Here is a 27,312-nt window from a genome sequence, read left to right as displayed (position 1 = left end):
GCATCGACCAGACATAATAGACACACTCAAGGCAGCTCAGTCTTTAATTGTCTGTTAAAGACACAGCCACAGTGTTTTATACTTGACTAAGGTTATCTAACAGAACTTCTAATAATCTAATGTTTTAGATTTTCCAGGCTATATCTCCTCATCAAATTACAACTCTAGAAAAATCACATACCTGGACTATATTGGTTTATTTCTCTGGAGAACAACCTTCATAAAATGATGATTTAATATTATCCCCTTGAGGTTATATGAAATGTTCATATAAAAAAAGTTTGCTTCTTTAAAATTGCTTTAAAAGTTGCCTGTTATTGTTTAGTGTTCTTTATATACGGATTCATACAATAATTTTCTCTTAGATTTTAGTACAAAGGAAAAAGGTTTGTTTCTATTTTAATCAGTGAGAGTTATAATGTTCACCAAGTTTCCTGTTTGCCACTGAAAAATGTAAAACAAAATTTAAGACTCAGTTATAATAACTCCCCTTAGCCTGGGTTTCTAGTATAATAATCTTCCTCCTCTCAAGTACATACTTACGATATTTTATTCTTATTTTATTTATTTATTTGTGAGACAGGGTCTTGCTGTGTTGTCCAGGCTGGAGTAAAGTAGGGCAAATACGGCTTACCACAGCCTCTACTTCGTGGACTCAAGCGAACTTCCAGCCTCAGTCTCCTGAGTAGCTGGGAGTATAGGCTGGCACCACTATGCCTGGCTAATTTTTAATTTTTTGCTGCCCAGGCTGATCTTGAACTCCTGGGCTCTAGTGATCTTCCCTCCTCAGCCTTCCAAAGTGTTGGGATTACAGGCATGAGCCACCAAGCCTGGCTGATATTTTATCCTTATTTTAATGATTGAGAAGTATATATGTTTATTGTCTCAACCACCTCAGGTACTTTTTTGGAGTATCTAGAATACAAATCACAAATATGGTTCAATATATAATATTGTCATTTCACAGGGAAAATGCTAATGATTTTAGAAAAATATTTGGTGTTTTAGGGGGCCTCCAGGCCAGTGACTTTTTATACTCAACATATAGTAAGTGAGATATTAGTTACCACTGTGCTTGTGCTACTGAGAAAATGTCTGCAGGGCCCTTGGAGCAATCTGTTGATGTATTTATGTTGTAGAAATTTGAATTCAATAGAGTTTGCACAGAGATTTTTGTTGAAAGGGAAAGGGCTGAGGTTGGTAGCCACTAGTGAAGAATTATTCATTTTGATAAAGAAATCAAAGAAAACTTGATAGTAATTGGCTTTTTATAATTGATGTTTTAGGATGCTAAAGGCTTTTGCTAGTTACTTTATTTTTCTTGTTTTGTAATTCTTATGTTTGTTCTGCAGTGGGTCTTTTTTTTCTCTTTTTCATCTTTATTGAGGTTTCATTGACAAATGAAATGGTATATATTTAAGATATACAACAATGTTTTGATATATGTATACATTGTGAAATAATCGCCGCATCAAGCTAATTAATATTCATTACCTCACACAGTTACCATTTCCTTTCTCTTTCTTCCTCGCTTTCTTTTGAAGTGGTGTCTTCATTCTAGGTGCTTTAGGCAGCCAGTTAAACCTTTAGTGAATCAACTGTTTTTCTACACAATATTAATAGTGGGTTGACAGGTTATTTTTTCTATCTAAAATAATCAAACAGGCTGGTTGTTTTTTTGGCATTGTTTGACATGGCTTCAGTGGTCAAATTTAAAAAATCATATGGAAACATTAGCCTTCCAGAAAGGAAGTCTCTTTTCTGGAAGTCGGCAAGCCATATTGTCTAGCAGGGTTACAAACCTGTTTTCTACTAAGTGTCTTTTGAGGTTTGCATTAAAAAAGTGAGGTTTAGCTGTAGCACAAATGAAAGTGGTTGTTAGATTGACTTGCATTTTTGTGGAGTGATATTTTCTGGGTCATGGCATTTTCTGCTATTGGATTTAGTAGTATGTCATTGAATTTTTATTTTGAAAATTGCCAACTTAAAAAATCTGCAGACATTTTAGCCCCTCTCCAGACCTCCTGTGGGCTTGAATAGTCCTTGGTCAACTTCTGCTGTAGAGTGAATTTTTTTTTTTCTTCTTTTTTTCTTGAGGCTGGAGTGCAATGGCGTGGTCTCAGCTCACTGAAAGCTCCACCTGCTGGGTTCAAGTGATTCTCTCACGTCAGCCTATGGAGTAACTGGGATTACAGGCGTGCTACCACAGCCGGCTAATTTTTGTATTTTTAGTAGGGACGAGGTTTCACCAAGTTGGCCAGGCTGGTCTCGAACTCCTGACTTCAGGTGATCTGCCTGCCTCGGCCTCCCAAAGTGCTGGCATTACAGGCGTGAGCCACCGTGCCCGACCAACCTCTGCTGTAGAGTGAATTTGGTTTGTTACCTTGGAACGTTTTCCTACAGACGTTTTTTCTTTGCTCTCACCCTGGAAGAGCTGTGCAGTTGCTTTTGGCACCTGAGTTTGTAACCTTTCCCGAGTTTCTCCTTCACAACCTCTCGTCACAGAACCAAATCCCAAAGGCACAGCCCAGATGCCAGGAAGCTCTGTCCCCAGCTGGGCCATCTGACCCTAATGAGTGAGCAGCCATATGTACAGTTAATTAAAACTGAAGTCAAAATAATAAAATGAGTTTTCAGGGTGCACTTAGCCATGGCAAGATTTCCTTTTATAAAATCTGAAAACCACTATACAGCCACCAGGAAAAAGGGACAAGCTACTTATGTTAATTCTGTGTCCTTCAGAATCTCAGTTTAATGGCTATACTGTGTATCTATGTCATACACTGAAAAATCCACCAAAAGACATTACCAGAAAGATATAGTAAGAAAGAAACTGCAGTCTCTGTCCTCCCTCAGCTCACAGTCTTGTGGGGCACTGTAAAAATGAATTTCTCTCCTTCAATGGCTGGAGTTCATGATCTCTCTCTCTTCTGTTTCCCTTGACTCTCTGTAGGTAGACTTTGTCTCTCACCTTCGTGGTTCCATAGCCCTTGCCTGCCTCTGTATTCTGATGGCTACCCCCTCTTCCTTGCTTGACTATGTTTGTACTGGAGCCTGCTGCTATCAGCTGGGGAGAGTTGATTGTTACACATTCTGGAGTGATGTGAGCCAGTTGCTAAACTGTGGGTAACTTGAGATTGGCCATAGTGAGGATATTTACACCATGGCATCTGGGAAATGCTCCAAACCTGCAGTTTTAAAAAAAATTGTTAAGCCTTTTTTTTTCAATATTTAATTTCAATTTTTTTATTTTAGGTTCAGGGGTACATTTGCAGATTTGCTATATAAATAGTGTCATGGAGTTTGTTGTACAGATTATTTCGTCACCCAGGTGTTAAGCCTAGTCCTCATCAGTTATTTTTCCTGATCCTCTCCTTCCTGTGACCCTCCACCCTGAGGTAGGCTCCAGTGTCTTTTGTTTGCCTCTGTGTGTCCATGTGTTCTCATCACTTAGCTCCCACTTCTAAGTGAGAATATGCAGTATTTGCTTTTTTGTTCCTGTGTTAGCTTGCTAAGGGCAATGGCCTCCAGCTCCATCCATGTTCCTGAAAAGGACACGATTTCATTCTTTTTTTATGGCTGCATAGTATTCCACGTTGTATATGTACCACATTTTCTTTGTCCAGTCTACTGTTGACGGACATTTAGGTTGATTCTATGGCTTTGTTATTTTGAATAGTGCTGCAGTGAACATATGTGTGCAAATGTCTTTATGGTAGAACAATTTATTTTTCTTTGGTGTATACTCGGAAGCGGGATTCCTGGGTCAAATGGTAGTTCTGTTTTTAGTTCTTTGAGGAATCACCACACTGCTTTCCACAATCGGTTGAACTAATTTACACTCCCACCAGCAATGTATAAGCATTCCTTTTTCTCTGCAACCTCTTTATTTTTTGACTTTTTAGTAATAAACCATTCCGACTGGCTCAAGATGGTGTGTCATTGTGGCTTTTTGACTTGTGTTTCTCTAATGATCAGTGATGTTGAGCTTTTTTTGGGTGGGGGGAGCTGGTTGGCCAGCACATGAGTTTCCTGAAGTCAGGAATAGGGCTTTCATTTTGGATTTCTGGAGCCTAACAGTGCCTGGCATATGGTGGGTACTCAGTACGTATTTGATGAATGAATGAATGAAGAGACTGTAACTAGGCTCTATAGGATACAAATGGAATAAAACCATCCAACCCCGTTTTTTTTTTATTTTCTATTTTTTATTATACTTTAGGCTCTAGGGTACATGTGCATAACGTGCAGGTTTGTTACATATGTATACTTGTGCCATGTTGGTGTGCTGCACCCATCAACTCGTCAGCACCCATCAATTCATCATTTATATCATGTATAACTCCCAATGCAATCCCTCCCCCCTTCCCCCTCCCCCCTCCCCATGATAGGCCCCGGTATGTGATGTTCCCCTTCCCGAGTCCAAGTGATCTCATTGTTCAGTTCCCACCTATGAGTGAGAACATGTGGTGTTTGGTTTTCTGTTCTTGTGATAGTTTGCTAAGAATGATGGTTTCCAGCTGCATCCATGTCCCTACAAAGGACACAAACTCATCCTTTTTTATGGCTGCATAATATTCCATGGTGTATATGTGCCACATTTTCTTAATCCAGTCTGTCACAGATGGACATTTGGGTTGATTCCAAGTCTTTGCTATTGTGAATAGTGCCGCAATAAACATACGTGTGCATGTGTCTTTATAGCAGCATGATTTATAATCCTTTGGGTATATACCCAGTAGTGGGATGGCTGGGTCATATGGTACATCTAGTTCTAGATCCTTGAGGAATCGCCATACTGTTTTCCATAATGGTTGAACTAGTTTACAATCCCACCAACAGTGTAAAAGTGTCCCCATTTCTCCACATCCTCTCCAGCACCTGTTGTTTCCTGACTTTTTAATGATTGCCATTCTAACTGGTGTGAGATGGTATCTCATTGTGGTTTTGATTTGCATTTCTCTGATGGCCAGTGATGATGAGCATTTTTTCATGTGTCTGTTGGCTGTATGAATGTCTTCTTTTGAGAAGTGTCTGTTCATATCCTTTGCCCACTTTTTGATGGGCCAACCCCGTTTTATGTATAATGAAACAAACTGTCATAAAAATGTAGTGATTTGAGAGGCCTGTTGAAAAGTCCTTACCTCCCACCAAATTGTGCCCCTTGATGTTTTGTTGCAGTACCTTATTCCCGTATTGATGTCATTTTAAAAATAAAGTGCACATTCTGATTGGTTCCAGGCAGAAGTTTTCTGGGTAGAGCAGAAGGAGAAGCTGATGAGAGAAGCAAGACAGTGGGAGGTAACACATTAGCAGATGACACAGTGAAAGGAGGGTTAGTTTTTCCAATTATTATTCCACTTCAGATCCACCACTGCTGGAGCCGAGCAGAACCAGAAGTAGGTGAGATTTATTCCCAATTCTTTTTAACCTTCCTTTTTTTATTGGCCCCTTCTCTATAACCCAGGGCCTTTATGCCATGCCTTGTTTACCCAACAACCTTACCTATTCTTTTTTTTTTTTTTTTTTTTTGAGATGGAGTCTTGCTCTGTCACCCACGCTGGAGTGCAGTGGCACAATCTCAGTTCACTGCAACCTCTGCCTCCCAGGTTCAAGTGAGTCTTCTGCCTCAGCCTCCCAAGTAGCTGGGACTACAGGTGCGTGCCACCAAGCCTAGCTAATTTTTGTACTTGTAATAGAGACAGGGTTTCACCATGTGGCCAGGATAGTCTCGATCTCCTGACCTCATGATCTGCCCACCTCAGCCTCCTAGAGTGCTGGGATTACAGGTGTGAGCGACCACATCCGGCTGATCTTGTTTATTCTTTCTAAATAAAATAATCCCTATGTTCTAGACTGACTTTTCCCTCCCTACTTTTCTATCACAACTGCCTTGTCTTTTGTTTCCTCCTGCATGAACTCTCTATTCCTAGTTATGACTTCATGTATTGTTCTAACCCATGTGCTATTGTAATTCAACAGAGGACTCTTGGAAACAGTAAAGATTGAACCCAAAGCAGAAAAACTCCTAAGGATGGTATCCAAGGCACTGTGGGAGAGGGATGGGGAAGATTTTAGTATGGGAGCAGAGAACATTCTAGGTGGTGTGCTTTAAATCATATCATATAAGCAATTGCCTTTCCTGCCTTCATGTAAGGTAAGTTAAACTCATTTTCAGTAGAAGAGAGCAGGGACCTGCTGACTTAGGATTTGGCATGGGAACATTTGATGAAGGAAGGGAAGAGAACCAGGCCTAGGATAGGGCAGATGTTCACTACCATAGGTCCTGGACATTTGGAGGGTATTAGGGATATGGAGTGTGGGTATGTGCTGGGGGTTGGAGGCTGAGGGCTGGGGTGTGGTGGGAGGTGAGGTCTCCGAAAGGCACTGGGGGAGAGTGACAGAAGAGCAGAGGGAATCAGAGACAAATGTGGCCTCAAGCTGGCTGTGTTATGAGTTTGGTCTTTTGAAACACTCCTACTTTATGTCATTGCTGCAAACTTGTAACAAGACAAGCTGCTCAGACCAGACTTGGGGTTCTGTACTGATGGCTAGGTTCATCAGATTCACTTTTTTGGAGGCTTATCTAGCCCCTGCCCTGACCTCCAAGCCTTCATGGAGAAGCCAGCTCCAACTGAAAGGGAATCCCAAAGAAGGCTTCTTTACAGCCTGTTAGAGTGTTCTGGAAAAGAATTTTTGTTTATGTCAAAAAACAAAAGAGACAGAATCATTGTATTAAAATTCTTTCATTTACCTAACTGTATGTCTTTGTTTCTAAGAAAAGCTATGAGGAGCTGGTAGGTGGGAAAAAGCCAAATCCTCAAAAATATTTTACAGTATCGATAAGGTTTAAATGAAGATGTTATCAAGGCTTTGGGAAATTGCATCTCTCTCTTGATTACAGTTTTCTGTCTGGGGAAGAGCATGAGCTAAAGTACAGTTTGAGAAGGTGACTTTACATTTTTCGCCACTGGAATTGCATTCTAAAAATGCAAGCAGCATTTTTAGAAATCATTTGAATGGGGGAGATGGCGCCAAGGTGGGAGTGAGTTGCACAGAGGAGCTTGTGTCAGTGTGTTGCTTTGTAACATATTGTACGAAGCTCAAATGGAAGTGACTTCCTCTTTCAAGGTGTCAGTCAGAAGTAATAATAGTAATAATAACACTGCATGCAAACTTGTCTAGCACTTACTGTATGTTAGGTGCTCTATGCTAAGCACTTTCCAGGGATTGTCCTATTTCATCTTTTCATACCGTGTGGGTAGTTACTCTTATAATCACCGCTATTTTACAGGCAAGAAAACTGAGGCACAGAGAAGTTGAATAGCTTGCCATTGAGTACCAGTGGAGATAGGGTTACAAACCGAGGCAGTCTGAAGCCTTAGCTCATGCTTCTAACCATTATGCTGCCCTGCCTCTTAGCAGTAGAAGACAGGGCAAAAACTGCAGCAGCAACAACAGCCAACATTTACTGAGCATCTATTATATGCTATGCACTGTGCTGTGTTTCTTAAATGCATTATTCACTTATTTTCTTAACCACACAATGAGTTTGGTACCATTGTATTCCCTTTTGACAGCAGAAGCAATTGAGGCATAGGTCACATAATCAGTGGAATGGATCTGGGGGTGGTGCTGAAGCATCAGCTTGCCCTGAGCTGCTATAACTGACTACCAGAGTGAGTAAAAACACTAGCAGGGGACACATGCAAGTTTTCATACAGGCCAACGCTGGGGTCTCACATAACTGGTTATGAGCATGACCAGACCGTGCAAAAACATGTGATTTCTCTTAACCATAGTGCCACCCAGGGATAACACTGAGGTTGGGACTTGCCTTCCACAGCAACTGATGCCCATATTACCTTTGGCAAGATCCTGCCTATTGCTGCTCTGAGCACCTCACTGCCCAGAGCCCAGCCCTCCAGGGCTATGGAGTGGAAAGCCTTTTGGTTGTTGGTGTGGGTAAAGGTGGATGGACAGACAGTGTCATTGGTTGGTTGGTTTTGTTGCAATAAAGACATAGAAGAAGGCAATTTCAGGTTTTTCTGTGTCACTCAGTTTCTGCTGCCAATATAATTCTTCATCCTTTTCAGGTAAGAAAAGAGGAGCAACAACCAATAGAATATAGAAGTTGCTAAAAGTAGAGTTTCAAGGCTACAAAGATGCTCATACCTTGGACTCAGGCCTGGACTCATACATGTGGCCAGGTTCAGGCTGAGAAGTTTATGGAACATGTCTTTGGCTTAGCAAGGAAGAATGAGGGGAGATTTTGATTTATCCCTTATTGGACTTCTCTTGAACTTACATTGCTCCCCAAGTTTGATGCTACAGATATTGAGGGGATGGCTCCTCCCTACTTCCCCCTATTTTAAAATTCCTGTATAATACTTAGTTATTGTGCTTTGGGATTGGCCACCTCACTAACTTATGAAATGAGAGAGGTCTGTGACCTTACTATCCGAAGATTTACTATCTGTTTTGGAGTTATTTTCCTGGTCATAGAGATAGACTTGCAACGACTCATCCTTGTTTCATTGCCCTAAGCCCCCAATGACTAGAGGGAAGTGTAATCCAAATTTCCTTAAGCCCATGTTTATATGCATGGGGAAGTCAAATTTCTCTGGTCACTCCTGCAGCTGTGTAACGAATGATCTCCAGCCCCATTCAGATCTCCAAGTTATTGCTGGGAGTCTCTGGGACTGCCTCTGTTTCTGTTTTGGATTCTTGTCAATGTCTGTGGTTTGAGAGCAGCACCTCGTTGCTGCCACTGTATAGTCTCCTGATGCTTCCCCACCTTGCAAACCCTAACGGTGGCGTTGGTCTTGGCCCCTCTGCGTTTTTTCCAGTTCTTAAGCCAGCTACGCTCAGTGGCTCTCCTCTGCATGGGTCTCTGAGTCTCCCAGAGTCCCGACTGCGCACAGCTCTTTCAGCTTGTCTGTACTCTTCCTTCTCCGAAGGCCTCAGACATGAGTCCATGGTGCTGGCTGGGGTCAGAATCAGATGTGGACTCTCAATCAACCCTCCGTCATGCCCAGACAATGGTGAATTCCAGGAGGGGTACAAATTAGTGGGATCCAAGACTCTTGTGTAATATCCAGATTGTTATTCTGACAAAGCCAGCTCAAGGATTAGAGTGAAGCTCATGTTTCCAGTCAGGCCTGGAACACGCTGCTTGGGTCTTTTAAGCTCTATCCTCTGGCTACTCAGGGTGTTGTGCCTGACAGCAGCAGTGTCACCAGGGGGTTTGTCAGCAAGGCAGAGGCTCAGGCTCCCCGCCACCCCACCTACTGAATGCAGATCTGCACTTTATCCAGTTCCCCAGGTGATTTCCACGCACTGCAGAGCCTGAGAAGCGCTGCTTCATACTGTAGCTGACAGATCAGAGTGTACTTAGAAAATGATGCTGGGGAGGTTTTTCAGATCTGGGGAGCCATGCAACAGAGCATGTTTGAAGTAAATCCAATGATTGCTTGCTATTAAACCTACAGAGATTTTTTTTTCCTGGTTTTACTTATCACTTTCATTTAGATTTGGATTTTATTTTGGGATTTTTGATTTTCATGTTAGTCCATAATGGATCTTGATATTGTATATCAGCTTGAATTTTCTTTCGCCTTCATTCTTCATGAGTTAAGAACTCTGATAATAGAAAGAAACTATAGAGCTGACATTCAAGGAAAATCCAGAAAATGAATTCCTTTTTATCTTTGGGCAGAGCAGCTCCAATGAATAGAGCACTGTAATAAAACCTTTTTATATGCCTGTCATAGAAAGACAAACCTTTTCCAAAGGAAATAGATTTGAGTATTTGTAAGATATGATAAACAGCCTGACAAAAACCCCAAATTTCCCTTTTAAATGTTCAGTAGGGGGAGGTTTTAACTTCCCTTGTCAGGTAAAAAAAAGAAATCATTATGAAAGCCATTCCAGCTGAAACTCAGAAATGAAAACTAGACCGGATCAGAGTGGAAAGCAATGATTTAGAAATGTGTTAAAGGCAGTAGTTTAATGAATAAAGTGTCAACTTTCTATAGGAGTGAAAATAAATCACGCATGGGCTTAACCAGTTTTGTCACCTTGAATTAGCTGGGTGTAGCCAGCACCGGCACTCAGTGTAAGGAAACATTAAAATCTAATTCTCTCTGAGATTTGTATAAGTGAGTTGTTAATGATGTTAATAATGGCATTGTATTCACTTTCTCACTTCTCTATTCCAGCCTAATGCTATAGGGAAAAAAGAACATGAGCATTTGAATGAAAATAGCCCTCATTTTCAAAGTTTCTGCATTCAGCAGATGGCCTCGAGCCCTAGAATCCATCCATCAAGAAACGACCTGAAGTCCTGCTGCAGAGCTGTCTAGACTCTTTGTGTTGCTGTCCTGGCTCTTGCTATCCAGATATATTAGTTTGCCAGGGCTGTTTTAACAGAGCACCACAAACTGGGTGACTTTTTAAAGAGTAGAAGGTTATTCACTCACAGTTTCTGGAGGCTGGAAGTTCAAGATCAAGGTGTCAGCAGCATTGGTCCCTCCCAAGGGCTGTGAGAGAGAATCTGTGTCATACCTCTCTCGTAGCTTCTGGTGGGTTTGTGTTCTTTGGCTTGTAAACGTATCATCCTGATCTCTGCCTTCATCTTCAAATGACATTCTTCCTGTGTGCATGCTAGTGTCAAAGTTTCCCCTTTGCTTTTTTTCAGTTTGTGTTTTATTTATTTCAATAGTTTTTGGGGAGCAGGTGGTGTTCGGTTACATGTAGTTCTTTAACAGTGATTTCTGAGATTTTGGTGCATCCATCACCTGAGCAGTGTACATTGTACCCAATTCTTTTATCCCTTATCCCCTCCCACCCTTCCCCCTGAATCCCCAGAGTCCATTATATCATTCTTGTGCCTTTGCATCCTCATAGCTTAGCTCCCACATACAAGTGAGAACATACAATGTTTGATTTTTCATTCCTGAGTTATTTCACTTAGAATAATAGTCTCCAACTCCATCCAGGTTGCTGCAAATGTTATTATTTCATTTCTTTTTATGGTTGGGTAGTGTTCCATGATGTGTGTGTGTATGTGTGTGTACATATATATATATCACATATATATATATAGCGTTTTCTTTATACACTCATTGATTGATGGGCATTTAGGCTGGTTCCATATTTTTGCAATTGCAAATTGTGCTGCTATAAACATGGATGTGCAAGTATCTTTTTCGTATAATGACTTTTTTTCCTCTGGGTAGATACCCAGTAGTGGGATCACTGAATCCAATGGTCATTCCACTTTTAGTCCTTTAAGAAATCTTCATACTGTTTTCCATAGTGGTTGTACTAGTTTACATTCCCACTAGCAGCGTAAAAGTGTTCCCTTTTCACCACGTCCATACCAACATCTATTCTTTTGTGATTTTTAAATTATGTCCATTCTTGCAGGAGTAAGATGGTATCACATTGTGGGTTTGATTTGCATTTCCCTGATCATTAGTGATGTTGAGTTTTTTTTGTATGTTTGTTGGCCATTTGTATATCTTCTTTTGAGAATTGTCTATGCATGACCTTAGCCCAAAAGTTTCCTCTGATCATAAGGACACCTGTTATATTGGACTAAAGTCTGCCCTAATGACCTTATCTTAACTTGACTACATCTGCAAAGGCCCTGTTTCTAAGTATGATCCTATTCTGAGGTGCCTGGGATTGGGGCTTCAACAGATCTTTTCTGGGAGATACAATTCAATCCCTAACACCAGGGGAGGCTGCTTCATAACAAGGTTGTTTAATTTGTTAATAACTAAACTCCACGGTCCTAGAACACTCCTGGGCATGGGGTCAGAATTTAGCAAATCATAGCTGAAGAAGTAAAGTAATTCCTTACCTAGGTATAGACACTTAAAAGCACCCTCACATGCCTTTGAGGTATCGATTATACAATACTAGTTTTATAAGTGAGAAAATGGAGGCTATGATGGTTAATACTGAGTGTCAACTTGACTGGATTGAAGGATACAAAATATTGATCCTGGGTGTGTCTGTGAGGGTGTTACCAAAGGAGAGTACCATTTGAGTCAGTGGGCTATAGGGTGGAATTCTGTCTTGGACTCCACTGAGTAGGGGAAATACACTTAAGGGTTAAGGGTGGGAAAGGCAGACCCACCCTTAATCTGGGTGGGCACCATGTAATCAACTGCCAGCCCAGCTAGAATATAAGCAGGCAGAAAAATGTGAAAAGAGAGACTAGCCTAGCCTCCCAATCTACACCTTTCTCCTGTACTGGATGCTTTCTGCCCTTGAACATAAGACCTCAAGTTCTTCAGTTTTGGGACTCGAACTGGCTCTCTTTGCTCCTCAGCCTACAGACGGTCTATTGTGGGACCTTGTGATCATGTGAGTTAGTACTTAATAGATTTCCCTTTATATCTGTATCTGTATCTGTATCTGTATCTGTATCTGTATCTGTATCTGTATCTGTATCTGTATCTGTGTCTGTGTCTGCGTCTGTATCTCTATCTGTATCTATCTCTATCTCTACATCATCTCTATATCTATTCCATTAGTTCTGTCCTTCTAGAGAACCCTGACTAACACAGAGGCCCGAAGAGGTGAACAGAATATGCCCCTCATAATCTGTAGTTATCTGGTTTGTTTCCTTGTTTGTTGTTTGTCTCTCCAAAGAAAAGTGAGGTCAGGGACCTTGACTATTTGCTGAATGCTTTATCTCCAGCATCCAGCATGGTGACTAACACATGGTGGGTACTCAATACGTATTTGTGAAGGGGATGAATACATGAAGTAGCCTAACAGCAGGGGTCTGAATCCAGGTTTTCCAACTCCATATCTAGTTCTGTTTTGTTATGAATCAGTAGATGAATAAAGGAACATATTTCCCCCACTCAGTGCTGTCCAAGACAGAATCTCACCCTCTAGTGAATAATGCATAGTGTTAGTTTGTTGCTCAGTGAGACATATTATAACAGTAGGCTGAGGGAAGAGAAAACTCCCACATTTTTCTGGGTTTTTTTAATTTTTATTTTTCCTAGATTTTTAAATAACAAACTTAAGAAGAGACAGAGACTAAGTGATATGTCCCCACCCAAATCTCATCTTGAATTGCACCTTCCACAATCCCCATGTGTTGTGGGAGGAACCCTGTGGGAGGTGATTGATTGATGGGGGTGGGTCATTCCTGTGCTGTTCTCAGGATAGTGAATGAGTCTCACAAGATCTGATGGTTTTAAACAGGAGAGTTTTCCTTCACAAGCTCTCTTCTCTTGTCTGCTGCCGTGTGTGACGTGCCTTTCACCTTCCACCACGATTATGAGACCTCCCCAGCCACGTGGAACTGTTAAGTCCAATAAACCTCTTTTTTTCTTTTGTAAATTGCCCAGTCTCAGATATGTCTTTATCGGCAGTGTGAAAATGAATTAATACATTACATTAAGCAAGTGGCATTCAAACATTTCTGACTGTGACTCACAGGAGGAAATTCATTTTGCCTTATAATTTATTAACACACACAAAACTGTTACACACATTTCATTAAATAGTACTTACCCTTACACATGCAATACTGTCTGATCCCTCCCCGCTCAGGCCCTCGCTCTCTTATCCTTCTGTTCCTCCCCATTCCATTCAGTTCTGTTCTCTTCCCTTCTCTGCTCTTTTCCACTCCATCTTAAAAGTGCTAATTCTACTTCCTGGATTGATTTTATGATGCACTGAGTTGTGATCTGTAATTGAAAAATGCTGTGGTAAATACCACTAGGCATTCGTTCATCAAAATTCATTTGCCCTTTCTCTGGTCACAGTGAAATTACATTTACTAGCCTTCTATACATTGAGATTTAACCAGGTGCCTAAGTGCTGTCTAGCAGAATGTGAGTGGAAGTAATATGTACAGCTGTCAGGGCTGGCCCGTAAAAACCTCCCTGGTGAGTTCCTTTATGCTCCTTTCCTCTCATGGCTAACTGGATGGCAATTCACAGAGAGGCCTTGGCAGCTGCTTTCTGAAGATGGCAGCGTCGTTGTCAGCCTGGGTACCTGGACTGTTACAGGAAAAAAGATAAACTCCTTGTTCTTTAGACACCTGAATCTTTGTGGCAATCTGTAAGGACAACTTAGCTTCACTTATTCAATGACCAAGTAGAGGTTTGACTTTTTTTTAATACTTTAAGTTCTGGGATACATGTGCAGAACTTCCAGGTTTGTTTCATAGGTATACACATGTCATGGTGGTTTGCTGCACCCATCAACCCCTCATCTACATTAGGTATTTCTCCTAATGCTACCCCTCCCCTAGCCTAGAGGTTTGACTTTTGAGAGGCAACAGATCTCTGCTTAACACTGTCCCTTGTAGCTGTGGGCCACATTTAGGTATACAGTGCTGGCGTAAATACGTCTAAGAAGACAGGAGCTTACCCCAACACCTTATGAACACAAAAGTCCTGATAGATGACCTCATCACCAAGTCTCCATTGAACAACTTTTGGTACTTGTAAGATGGCCAGATTCACACAATTACTACTGCCTTTTTATGTGTGATGTGAGACAGCACATATAGAATGAAAGTACAAATCTGTAAGAACGAGAAGACCAGAGCTTTAATGAGAAAAGATACATCAGATCTAAGTTACTGTGAGAAATACAATCTAAGGCTCACATACATTCAGAGGCCTCCACAGCAGACAGCAAGGAAGGCTGGTCATTATGTGCCAGCTCTCCTCACATGCCAAGGACAGGACAGCAAATCATGGGCATGTCAAACAAGGCTTACATTTCCTTTTTCTCCTTTTCCTTTTATTTTTTAAATGTATTTATTTATTTTGAGATGGAGTCTCACTCTGTTGGCCCAGGCTGGAGTGCAGTGGTGCGATCTTGGTTCACTGCAGCCTCCATCTCTGGGTTTGAAACAATTCTCCTGCCTTAGCCTCCCTATTAGCTGGGATTACAGGAGTGCACCACCACACCCAGCTAATTTTGTATTTTCAGTAGAGGCAGGATTTCACCATGTTGTCCAGGCTGGTCTTGAACTCCTGACCTCAAGTCATCCACCTGCCTTGGCCTCCCAAAGTGCTGGGATTACAGGCATGAGCACCCGGCCTTCCTTTTCCTCTTTGATGTATCAAGTCCCCACTGGTACCTACTGGTATGTTGTTGCTCAATATTTGCTCTTTACCAAGTAAGGAAAATGAAATGATTGCATTTTAGCTCCTTCTCTCTCTCTCTCTTTTTTTTTTCTGCTGTTCATCTTATAGTAACTTCACTGAACACGATGACTGCTACGAGTAGCAGAATCAGAAAAGGAGAAAGCAGAGGTCTGCCTAATTTCTAATCTGAGTTTTTTTGCATCAATAATTTGGAAATGACTAGAGACTTATATAAAGTCATTTCTTACAAGAAACCAAATTGACTTTAGGTAGTCATTTTCCCATAATTATCTTCATCATTGACTAGAAGGAAGGATTGCAGAACTAGAAGGGGCCTTTTGATTTTCTAGTCCAATACTGTCATTTTACAGGAGGCCACTGAAGCCCAGAGATGATATGGGACTTGTCCAAAGTCATAAACATTAGTTTTTGCCAGAGTCTGCACTGAATTCTGCTTTCATCATGCTTGAATCTATTATTTTCAGTATACTGTGTTTCCTCCCAGAAGTGAGTCCTGTTTTCTTCCTTCTCTTCCTTGTTCCCTCTATCCCTTCCTCCTCCTCCTCTTCTTTCTCCTTCTTCTTTCTTCCTCCTTCTTTCTTCTTTCCAATGCTGCTGAGAGCTGTATTCTTTGTGGAGCAAACTGCTTGCCTGGAAGCCCCACTCTGGACTCTGGGACGATGACTATATCAGTCTAGTGGGGCATATCCAGATTAGGTCTATATTTATATTAATACCTGGAAGGGTATTACTATGCCATGCCACACCATGCCATGCCATGCTGTGTAAAGGTAACAAACAGGACCTGCTGGGTATGATGTAACTCCCACCACGGGATTAGAACATTGTGTAGATTACTCTAGGGGTTACCCAAGCTTGATTATTTACAACAATCATGAATACTATCCAGTGGTGGTGTGAGATTCATTTCCACTTCCTAACCTGGGGAAACCCTCAGCAAACTGTAGCCAAGAAATCATCTCAGTCCTGGTCTGATCCAGGCATCTTTTCTTACGCCATCCTCATCCTGCTGCCCATTTCCATGTGGCCAGCGCTGTTTTTGTCCCCAACCACTCTGAGGGGCCATTGATTGGTTGTATCTAGCCCTTATTAGCATTTGTAGAGAATTCTAAGTCCTTCTCTGCCACTGGTCCAAGTTCATTTGCAGCATGAGTCTATGTGAATAGTATTTAAAGGAGACTGATGTTTCTCAACATACTCTGCAAAAACATCTCCATGGTTGTCAGAAGTGTCCTTTTCCCAAGGCTCCAGGGCTTGCTCATCTCTGTTCTGAGCAGTTGCCCTGTGTGCCACTACCCCTGGGTTCTGTCTCCATATTTTCTGCTACACCGTGGCATTGGGAAGGTGTCCCAACCTGCAGGACAGTCGAACGGACCCTGGAAGGGGGAGTGGGAATGGAGGAGACAAGAAAACACGAGAAATGGAGACAAGACAAATAGCCTGATCAAGTCTCATTTAATGGTGGCAGTGCACTGCCTTATATAGGCTGGCAGAGGAAGAGGTTGGGCCAGGGTGGTGACAGGAGGCTGGGTTTACTCAAATTACAATTGCGCATGCGCCGTGGGTTTGTAATTTTCCCGGGCGCGGGATCGCGCCTGCGCCATAGGCTGCATCTCTTCCTGGGCGGGAAAAAGTTTGCGCGCGCGCAGGAAAGGTTGGCGCGCACACGGGAACAGTTTAGGCGCGCGCGGGAAAAGTTCAGGCATGCGCGGGAAAGGTTGTTAATGAAGAACCCGGAAATGTGCCATCTTGTTTCCGCTTTGCGGAGATCAGCAACAGAGGTCGGCTAATTCCGGGCCTCATGGCTCCGGACAGGAAGGGATTTCTGCTTTGGCTTAATTTGGTAAAAAGAGTGACTTCTGTATTGGAGCCAAGCAGAAGGTGGGCTCTAGTTTGGCTTAAAACACAGGCCATTGTATGTCCCAGCCAATGGAGCTCTACCAAGCACTCTCCCTGGCAGCTAAAAATCTTGATGTGACTGCTTATCGTTCCATGTCTTTCCTCTCAGCATGGAGTATGTAGGTGTATCGAAGTACCAGCTACCCCCAAAGCAATGCTCCTTATTTGGTAGGGAGAGAAATTGATCCTATATGGTCATATAATTTGATCTTGATTCATTAGGGTCCCTCCACTGAGTTGGGGAGATGAGAATACCTCCCAGTGTTTTGCTTTTGATTTGATCCCAATTTCAGAAAAAGTGATTTGGCGGTCACTGACATTGTGCTTTTAAAAAACCACAAACCGAAACCAAAACACTGGTGAAGTGGTGTGTCCAGGGTGGAAGACTGGGCAGAGGGTGGCACTTGTATTCCCAGGTGAGCAATGGCACCAGATGGAGTGAGGGGCCAAGTGACATTGACTTTCCACCTGCTGTGGTTCTCTCCTCTTCTGTCTCTCTACTCCCAACCCTTACCTCCTTTCTCCTTTCTGATTTCTGCTTCTGTTTAGCCCCTCTCGTATGCTCACCGCTTTATTAAGATATTCAGGTGTCCACCAAAAATATGTGCTCTCCTTTCTGTGTTGTGGGAAGTTACCAGGAGAAGGCAGTCCAAGCAGAGACTACCTTTTCTGTCCCTGCTTGCATAAACATTTGCCGTGATGGAATGTGAGCAGAGTAACATCTCATCTCTGGGTCAGGGCTTTAGAGAGTGGGGTGCCTTCTCTGCTGCCTCTCTCCACTTCCACCAGCCCAATGTGAAGGACTCTGGGGCTCTGGCATGGTGGTTGCAACCTTGGCAGTCACTGGAATCACCTGGGGATCCTTAAAGTCCTCGTGCTCAGAGTCCACCCCTAGGGATGCTAATTAATTGGGCTGGGCTGTAGTCCCAGCAGCAGGAAAAGCTCCCTAGGTGATTCTAGGAGACTGCTAAGTAGGAGGACTGTTGCTGTAGAGGAGGGTTGTAGCCGTAACATGGAAAGCATCATGGGGAAGAACGCTGCCCATAGACCAGAAGCACTCACATTGGAAAATTACTTAAGTGAGAAACCTTTATTTTATTAAGGCCCTGGAAAGTTGGGATTTATTTGTGATAGCAGCTCAGTTGCCTCAATTATTATATCTTTTTAATGAGCACAGAGAGAATGCGTCCTGAGCATGCTGAGATTTCATCCCAACACCTGCCATCTGCTTTGTTCTGACAGATTAAACTGTCCCACAGGTGGGCGACTAAGGTGCTGGTGGGATGCAGAGACGCCCCTCCACCCTGGCACACCCCCGCGCTAGTCCTGCCATAGTGAGATCCTTGAATCAGGTAGCAGCTCCCCTGTCAGCGAAAAGCTCACACGTGGAGATAATCGTTGTTTTATTTTAAAGATGGTGATTCCCTCAGGTTTGCATTTGTTCTGTGATTCTATTAGGCTTTGCAATTCTGTTTACTGATATCAGTGCTCAGGATGACATTTTCTACTTGTGGGTTAGTGATGATACCATATTTAATTTTTTCTAAGCTTTCTGATACCACTCAGTGGGAGAAATAATTGTTGGTGTTCGATTGCAGAATGTTTCTCACCTAATTGTCTCAAAACTGCGGGGTATGTATTTGATTTCTTTGATCTGTTTTGTGTATGTATTTTTCCAACATCTTGAATAATTTAGGAGCAATCCTAAATTTTGGTTTGTGGCTAATTTGTTGCGTGGCAATTTTACATGCTCCTGAAGCAGCATATTTCACTAAGTGTCTGAAAGCAGAAAAGAATTGCTTTATAGGAAAACATTGCTCTATGAATTTGGGCACGCCGTGTAGCCCATCAGGTTCCTGGAAACCTGGTGCTTCTCTGAAAGTAAAGTTGCATTTTGAAAGGCAGACGTCAGTCCTACCTCTTGACATTAGCCTTGATGGGTTGGTAAATTTTCTGTTTGTTCTAAGCTCTTTGCCTTGTGTTAGTTGAAAGCAATCATGAAAGGGAAAATGTCTGTTGGAGCTCCTGCACCAAGCTTGAAAACCTAGCCACAGGGAAGAAGGAGCATGCTTGTTCACCTGTTTTTGTCCCATTTTCTTGCACCTATGATCCAACTTTGTGGGAAGGGAGGTCAGTTCTGGAGTGGAAGTGACTGTGGCAGGGAGGTAAGCAGCAATAATACAGGTGCCCTGGAATCATTTAAGGACACAGAGAGAGCTGCCCAAGTGGGCAATAATCCACCCTCAAGCAGGGCAGACAAAGGGATTCATCTTTACCAAACTGTGTACTTTTCTCCTGGTGCCTTAACGGGCTTAATGGGATTTCACCTGCTAGATCTAAGAGCCATCATGTTCTTCTTCTTGTCACTAGAGACTGCCCTCTTTGTCATGCTCCCTTCTTGGAAGTTTTTCAGGATCAAAACTCCAGAAGAGGGACAAGGTGGGGAACGGGTCCCCCTTTTCTCTTCCTCACAGGGGAACTTAATTAGCCGTCCTCATTGAAGGCTCAGATCCTCCTTGCCACAAATCTCCTCCTCAAAGGGATCTTAAGCCTTTGGGCAGGGTGTGAATTCATATTTCCTCAATGACCTTGCAGCCAAAGACCACTGGGCATGCACCTGTGGTTGAACAAGTTGAGTTTATTGTTGGTTGCTATGAGGGAGACCATACCACAGGGAACTGTGGGGAGCCTCAGCAGAATGCGACACATACATACCATGGAATACTACACAGCTGTAAAAAGTAATGAAATCATGTCCTTTGCAGCAACATGGGTGGAGCTGGAGGCCATTATCCTAAGCAAATTAACACAGGAACAGAAAACCAAATACCACATGTTCTCACTTATAAGTAAGAGCTAATAATTGTCCATGACATATGGGCATAAAGATGGTAACACTGAACACTGGGGATTTCAAATAGGAAGGGAAGAAAGGGTTGAAAACTACCTGTCAGGTACCATGTTCCTACTTGGCGATGGGATCATTAGAAGCTCAAACCTCTGCATCACACAACATACCCAAATAATAACCTGCAGATGTATCTCCTGAATCTAAAATAAAATTTTTTTAAAAAGGCAAAAAATCAGGATTAGACGCGTTTAAGACCTGGATGCTTTCAGGAAGCAAGGGGATTTTATTGTTGGGTATCTTAAACAGGCCTCTATAAGGTAGGAGTAAGGAATCAGGCCAGAGCTCTGATGGGTAAAGAAGCAGCTGTCTGGCCAGGCGCGATGGCTCACGCCTGTAATCCCAGCACTTTGGGAGACCGAGGCGGGCGGATCACCTGAGGTCGGGAGTTCGAGACCAGCCTGACCAACATGGAGAAACCCTGTCTCTACTAAAAATACAAAATTAGCTGAGCTTGGTGGCACATACCTGTAATCCCAGCTACTCAGGGGGATGAGGCAGGAGAATTGCTTGAACCTGGGAGGCGGAGGTTGTGGTAAGCTGAGATCATGCCATTGCACTCTAGACTAGGCAACAAGAGCGAAACTCCATCTCAAAAAAAAGAAAAAAGAAAAAAAGAAAAAGCAGCAGTTGTCACTCATTAGCACAACAGGGGGATGTTTGGTCGTTTTTGTGCATTCAACAATGTTTCTAGTTTTGTCCATGCTCAGGCATGTTTATGGAGTGTTCTTGTTTTGCTTTGATTTGTTACAGTTGTGGAGTGGACTGGTGTGATATTGGGGTTCTGTGAAATTGTCTGTGTTCAACGAGACTATGAGTGCCAACACCAGCTCCTAGCAGCACCAAGTCCTGGCTGACAGAACCAGGCTCTTTCTGGGATGTTGGGACCTGTTTTTCTTGTACTCAATTTGGTACACTCTTGTACAGCTGTATTGACTGTTAAAAGATAGAAATACTTCTGTACTGTGTAGTAATTAGCCATGGCCATGAGCCTTCTGAGGGCTTTCTCATCTCCCTGCCTCGTGCCTGCTTCCCCTAGCCCTCCCCACAACCCACTGGTTAGTGGTAGAGCAGGAAACCTTCTAGACCTTGCTGCAGCTCAACCGCTAGTGTCTGTTCTGATGAGTCAGTGCCATGTGGTCTCTTTTGGTAACGTTTTCAACATCACCTGGTTTTGAGTTTGTAGCTTCTCTCTACATTAAGATTGAGAAGGGACAAGAAGACAGAAGAAAGTTAGAAGAGAGAAACAAAAGGCAAAAGAGTGAAGTGTAAATAAGTGAGGGTGAAGACAGGAAAGGGTGAAAGACATCTAGAAAATGAAGAAGAAGGCAGGACATGGTGGCTCCTATCTGTAATCCCAGCACTTCGGGAGGCCAAGATGGGTGGATCACCTGAGGTCAGGAGTTCGAGACCAGCCTGGCCAATGTGGTGAAACCCCTTCTCTACTGAAAATACAAAACTTAGCTGGGCATGGTGGCACACACATGTAATCCCAGCTACTCAGGAGGCTGAGGCAGGAGATTTGCTTGAACCTGGGAGGCAGAGGTTGCAGTGAGCCGAGATTGTGCCACTGCACTATACCCTGAGTGACAGGGTGAGACTCCATCTCAAAAAGAAAAAGAAAAAAAAAGAAAATGAAGCAGAAATGAGGCCTGAAAAGTGAACTTAACAAAGGGTTAAAAAAAAAAAAAAAAAAAAGAAACCTGAAAAGAAATCGGTGAGAATGAAGGGAGGAAGAGAAGAAGGGGATTGAGAAGGAGAGGAAGGAGAGGAAAATTCCGGCCAAGGCACCCCCTTATGTTACACTGCAGTTCAGTTATATTGAATATGTCTCAAAATGAGTTTGCTACCAGCTAGAGCTTAGAAAACAATCATTTCGTTCAACAGAAGTTTGGGTTGGAGTTGGATCAAATTTGACAGAGTTTAACCTATAAAGAAAAGAAGGAAATGGAACTCTGCAGTCTGACGGCCACTTGTGGCCCAGCGTTCTGGAAGCTGTTAGAATCCGCAGCTTGGCGCCTTCACCGCTTTTCTTTCTGTTTGCATCCCATGATGCTCTTTTCAATCACAACTTGCATGGTTCCTGTGCAGGTATGAAGAATCTCACTGTCTTTGAGTTAGGATGAAAAACTGAGTGTTTCCCTGCCAAATCTCCAAGAGAAGGAAGTGTGAACAGATGGTGGAGGAAACTGCACAGAGAACCTTGGTTCACCCCACTGTGAGGTGAGCAGGTAATCACACACGAAGGCTCTTTCTCTTCCTCCTGTGAGTAACTTTTACAAATAGCCAGTGGGAACCGGGGAGTGGAGGGGGTGGGGGCACGCGTGAGGTTCCTTTCCTCTGAAGCCTTGGTTCTTTAAAATGGCAGCATAACCACTTTTTCCGTGCACACACAGGGATATTTGAAGGCATCAGTGAAAAGGATGCAGAACGTAAACATGGAGCAGAGGACACGGTGGGTTGGCAGATGTGGGCTGGGTCCTGGAAACCCACATGGACCTGGAAGTTTACTCCATCCTGAGTTCTCATCGTGGCTCTGTGCGCTCTGCTTCTCTGGGAATCTCGCGCAGTTGGAGTCTTTCTGGACACTTCTCAGTGCCTGGCTGTGTGGGGTAGAAGCAAGTATTTGTGAAACTCGAGCTAGGGTAAAGTAGGTAGGATACTCATGGTGTGAATTTTCCATTAAAGTTTTCTTTAGAGATTGTTTTTCCTGAGAGAGAAATTCGTGCACTGTTACACATACGACTTTAAAAAGCCCCCACCAGGCCAGGCGCGGTGGCTCACGCCTGTACTCCCAGCACTTTGGGAGGCTGAGGCGGGCGGATCACGAGGTCAGGAGTTTGAGAATGGCCTGACCAATATGATGAAACCTTATCTGTACTAAAAATACAAAAATTAGCCGGAGGTGGTGGCGGGCGCCGAAAGTCCCAGCTACTCTGGAGACTGAGGCAGAAGAATGGCTTGAACTTGGGAGGTGGAAGTTGCAGTGAATGGAGATCGCGCCACTGCACTCCAGCCTGGGTGACAGAGCGAGACTCAAAAAAAAAAAAAAAAAAAAAGCCCCCACCAGCTCTGGGTCTTCTTTGTGTGTGTGTTGTGTTTTGTGTTAAGAAAATCACTGTTGAAGTTGTTCTTCCAGGGCTTGCGGGGGTCGGGTTTGGGGGAGGTCTTTTATCTAGGCACTAGATGTGTAGTGTGTCTAAATTTCTTTTTCTCTGCTTTACAATTTTGGCTGGATGAATATTCCTGGGGAGATGAATTTCCTTTCTGGTTGTGTAGGAATCGAACATTTTCACAGAAGACAGTTGCTTTGAGACCCCAAATATCTTATGTCTACTTCCATGGAAACACCTCATGTGTATTGGAGATAACAGTGTGTATCACATGAAGTGGCAACATTTTATCCAGCAGTCCCAGACCTGATCATACTTTTTCATTCCTAATCCCTTAAACGGGCCCCAGAACCTCATGAGAAAGCCCAGATCCCTGTAGGATTTGCTTCCTCCGCACTTCTCTTGCCTCATGTCTCCCCACTCCCCCTGCAAGTTGCCACCATCCTCTCTCACGAAAATCCTGGACATTGCTCAGAATCAGCCCTTCTAGGTCTTGCTTTTCTGCTAATGCATGGGCTGTTTCTCTGTTCCATAAGAAAGCACTTAAGGAACATGGGCGTTCAAACTGGGGAAAAGGGAACCAGGCTGGTGGAATAGGGGAAAGCAAAAAGAGAAAGGAGGTGAGCAACAAGTCCACCTTTCAGCATGGTCCAGGACATACAGCCCTCCTGTGAAAGTAACTCACAATTTTCCTGCGCCCAACCCTCACTAGACACCTGCATGTCAGCTCGCTGCAGCCCAACCTTGGTGTTACCAGTGCTGCACAAAGCCTCCTTCAACAGACAGCGTAAACACCATCCCATAAACTCCCCAGCCAGCCTTTGTTTCTTCGCAGTCAGCTTCTGCTGACTTGCCTGTTGTCTCTCTGGCCATGTATTTTCCTACTTTCTCAAATAAATCTGCCTTCCTTCACCTACAACTGTCTTGGTAAATTCTTTCACCCCCACACCACTGGCCATCATTCCCCCATGACAGAACACATTTTTTAATCAAGCAGAAAGAACATGTGGCAAGGAGAAGGGATGCGCTCAGGGAGTTTTGGGGTTTATTATGAAGATGCTCATGAAATCATGAGAAACAGAAAATTGTCTTAGTCAGTGGCACTGGCCAAACTCACAAAAAACAGGAATGATAGGAATGATCTTTGGGAATGAGGCCGCAGTTCAGTGTATACCATGGCTTATCTCGTTCTGGGATCCCTCAGCCAGTGTTCTGTCTCACAGAGTCGTAGCGGCTTCTGTCCATGCTGTCACTGTTCTGACATGACTGGCTCACTCTGTTCTCTACCTCTAGGCTCAGCTTGTTGTGGCTTCTGCTTACTGCTTTCTTCCAAGTGAGTTTTTCCACCTCTGTTGCCCCTGTGTCTGTTTTCCTCTCTGTGTCTCACATTGAAATTCCCTGAGACAGGTACTCTGTCTAGGCAGTCAGCACGCAGGATAGAATGGCATCAATGAGCTGGGCTTTGTTCTGGGCCATCTCCTGTAGCGCACTGGCCAACCACAGGGTAGCTGCCCTTAGGCCAGATGCCAATCCCTGGTCCAATCACCTGTGACCAAGGTAGCAGAGTTACTTGGTATGAAATGTGTCAACCTGGGATAAGAAGCCTCAGAGAGGGGCTGCTGGTGGGTTGGTACCATAAAGCTTTTCAGAAATAATAATATAAGATAGCAAATAAGTGTGGCATTAGTAAAATACGCCATTAGTGCTCTAGATGAGGCCAGAAGAGGCTGAGATCATGATGATCTGGGGTGGGCTTTCCTCTGCTTACAGTCTCAGGGACAACCTTCTCTGAAAGGCATAAGGTTCTTTATGAGATCAGGCTCCTGCTTGCCTTGCCAGCTTCACTTCCAGCCCCACAAATGCTATGTTCCAGTCACTGGGGCTCCTGGCAACCTCTGGATGATACCTCTGGATAACAGTGACATGTCCATGCAGGCGCACTAGGAAGAACTCCAATTGTTCTTTAATTTTGAGATGACACTTTTTTTTTTTTTTCTGAAACCTTACCTACTCCAGACACTTAATATCTCTTCTGTTCCCTGCAGCCCTCTGTACCTGCGTTTATTACAGCATCTAGAGCACTGGGCTATGATTATTGGTTGACGTGTCCACTTTGCTCACTAGATGGCTAGGAAAGGGACTGATTGTGATTATTATTTTTTTTTTTTCAGGCAGAGCCTTGCTGTGTCACCCAGGCTGGAGTGCAGTGGCATGATCTCGGCTCACTGCAACCTCTGCCTCCCAGGCTCAAGTAATTCTCCTGCCTCAGCCTCCTAAGTAGCTGGGATTACGGGTGCCTGGCACTACCGCCTGGCTAATTTTTGTATTTTTAGTAGAGATGGGATTTCGTCATCTTGGCCAGGTGAGCCACTGCGCTTGGCTGGGACTGACTGATTTACTCATCTCTGGATCCCAGCAACGAGGCCAGTGCTTGGTACCTACCACTACTGCTAGGACTAGCTCGTGGTTTTGGAGCTATTAGTCTGCTCCTTGCACAATTCCAAAAGTGTTGTATGTATTAACTACTTTAATCCTTCCAAGAACCTTATAAATAGGAGCCGTAAATATTGTCGTTTTATGTTTTGGGAAGTTGAAGCACGGACAGGTTGAGAAACTTGCCCAAGGTTGCATGGTTAACAAGTGGTGGAATCAGGATTCAAATCCGGCAAATTGTTCTGGAGTCTGTGCCTTGCCCACTGAGCAATACTGCCTCTTGGCAATGAATGTCGTAGAAGAGTTAGTAGGTATTCCGTTAGTATTGAGGAAATAAAGAAGCCAGTACTGTGGCTTTGAGGGAGAAGGAAAAGGCAGAGGAAAACATCCTAGGGAAACGAGGCATCCGAGAACATCCAAAGGACAATGTGTGAGCCTTGGGAGGCGGAGCAGAGCTTGTCAGTCAGAGCACATCAAAGGGCAAGACAAGGGGCTGGGCTTTTGAGGAAGGTAGTGACACGATTAAAAGGAAATCTAAAAAAGGTCAATCTGGCTTCAGGATACAAGGTAGTTTAAAATGGGAAGGGAATGAACACAACTAGGAGGCCATGGACATAGTCTCCTGAGGCAATAGAGTGATGGATTATTAGTGTGGACCTGGGCTCAGACAAATGAGGGGTCTGAGTCTAGATTCTGTCACTTGTCATTGTGTAGCCTCTCTCAATCTCCAAGCTTCTGTTCCTTCATCTACAAAACAGGAATTATTACTCACCTCTTAGGTTGTGGTAAGGATTAAAGGCATGTTTGCCAAGGGCTTAGCACAGAACCCTGACCTTATTCTCCTTTTGTCTTGGTCAAGATGATAAGGGCTTGTGCTTGTGTAGTAGCACTGGCAAGAAAATGGATGGGAAGATGAGACTCACTAGAACTTGCTGATTGATGGCTGCTGAAGAGTTGAGGCAAGGAAGGGTCAGTGAGTGAATGGTCAGTGCAGGGGGTGAACTCAGAGGGCCTGGGTTCTGGGTCTGGTTTTGTCACTGCTTTGGCCGCATCATTCGTCTACATTGCTGGATCTCAGTTCCTCCTCTAGAATGTAAAAATGGTAGACTGATAGTTGCTCATTTTTCTTCCCACTTGGAATGCTATGACAACATGGCTGGGGGGTTGGAGTCTGGACAACTGGGAGAATATAAAAGATGCCGAGCTCTGCCTTCTTCTTTAAAGAGGTCCCCAACCCCCTTTTATTAATCCTGACCTTTGTCTTGTCTTTGATTTAGAAATATTATTGTTTTGTTCTGGGAAAATGACTCTGAAATCTCAGCCACTGATATAAGACTTGGTTGTTGCAGCAGAAGGTGGATCAGAGAGAAGTTTTTTTTTTTTTTTTTTTCTGGAGTCCTCTGGTCTCCTGATCCGGACTTGAGCTTCATTTCTCTGAGGGGCGGAAGAAGCTGACTTCTTTAGTAATTCACCCTGTGCTTTCCTCCCTGCAGGCAGGACCCATGATCTTCTTGGTCAACTTCACAGCGGGTTTGTGGTGATGCTTTTTGGATGTCTTTCCCCTTGGACATTCAAACTCAGCATCCTCAAAGAGAAAGAAAGTGGGACCTGTACCCAGCAAGGTACACATGCAGTCCCCTGCTAATCAATGTTTTCATATTGTGAGCACTTCTCCGCCTGGATTACATTCATTGTGGGTGAAATTAAATATCTGAGCAGTTGCTGAAGCCTTAGTGAGCTTGTTTCCATGGCAGCTTCAGAGGCCTTCTCCAAAAATAGGAGTAGTTTATTTTCAATTAAC

At 43.4% G+C, this 27,312-nt stretch overlaps 1 long non-coding RNA gene across 1 annotated transcript in view; it reads left to right on the top strand.

Moving 5' to 3' along the window:
* Positions 1 to 22,232: 22,232 nt before the first annotated feature.
* The window catches only part of LOC115899642, a 475,756-nt gene continuing 470,676 nt past the window's right edge, over positions 22,233 to 27,312 (top strand). The window contains exon 1 of the long non-coding RNA XR_004059259.1: positions 22,233 to 22,610. This is a non-coding gene — a long non-coding RNA (uncharacterized LOC115899642). The remainder of the gene's footprint in view (positions 22,611 to 27,312) is intronic.

This window comes from Rhinopithecus roxellana, chromosome 9, assembly GCF_007565055.1.
Source record: "Rhinopithecus roxellana isolate Shanxi Qingling chromosome 9, ASM756505v1, whole genome shotgun sequence".
Taxonomy (NCBI): domain Eukaryota; kingdom Metazoa; phylum Chordata; class Mammalia; order Primates; family Cercopithecidae; genus Rhinopithecus; species Rhinopithecus roxellana.
The sequence above is the reverse complement of the archived record's forward strand: the minus strand, read 5'-3'. Positions and strand labels throughout refer to the sequence as shown.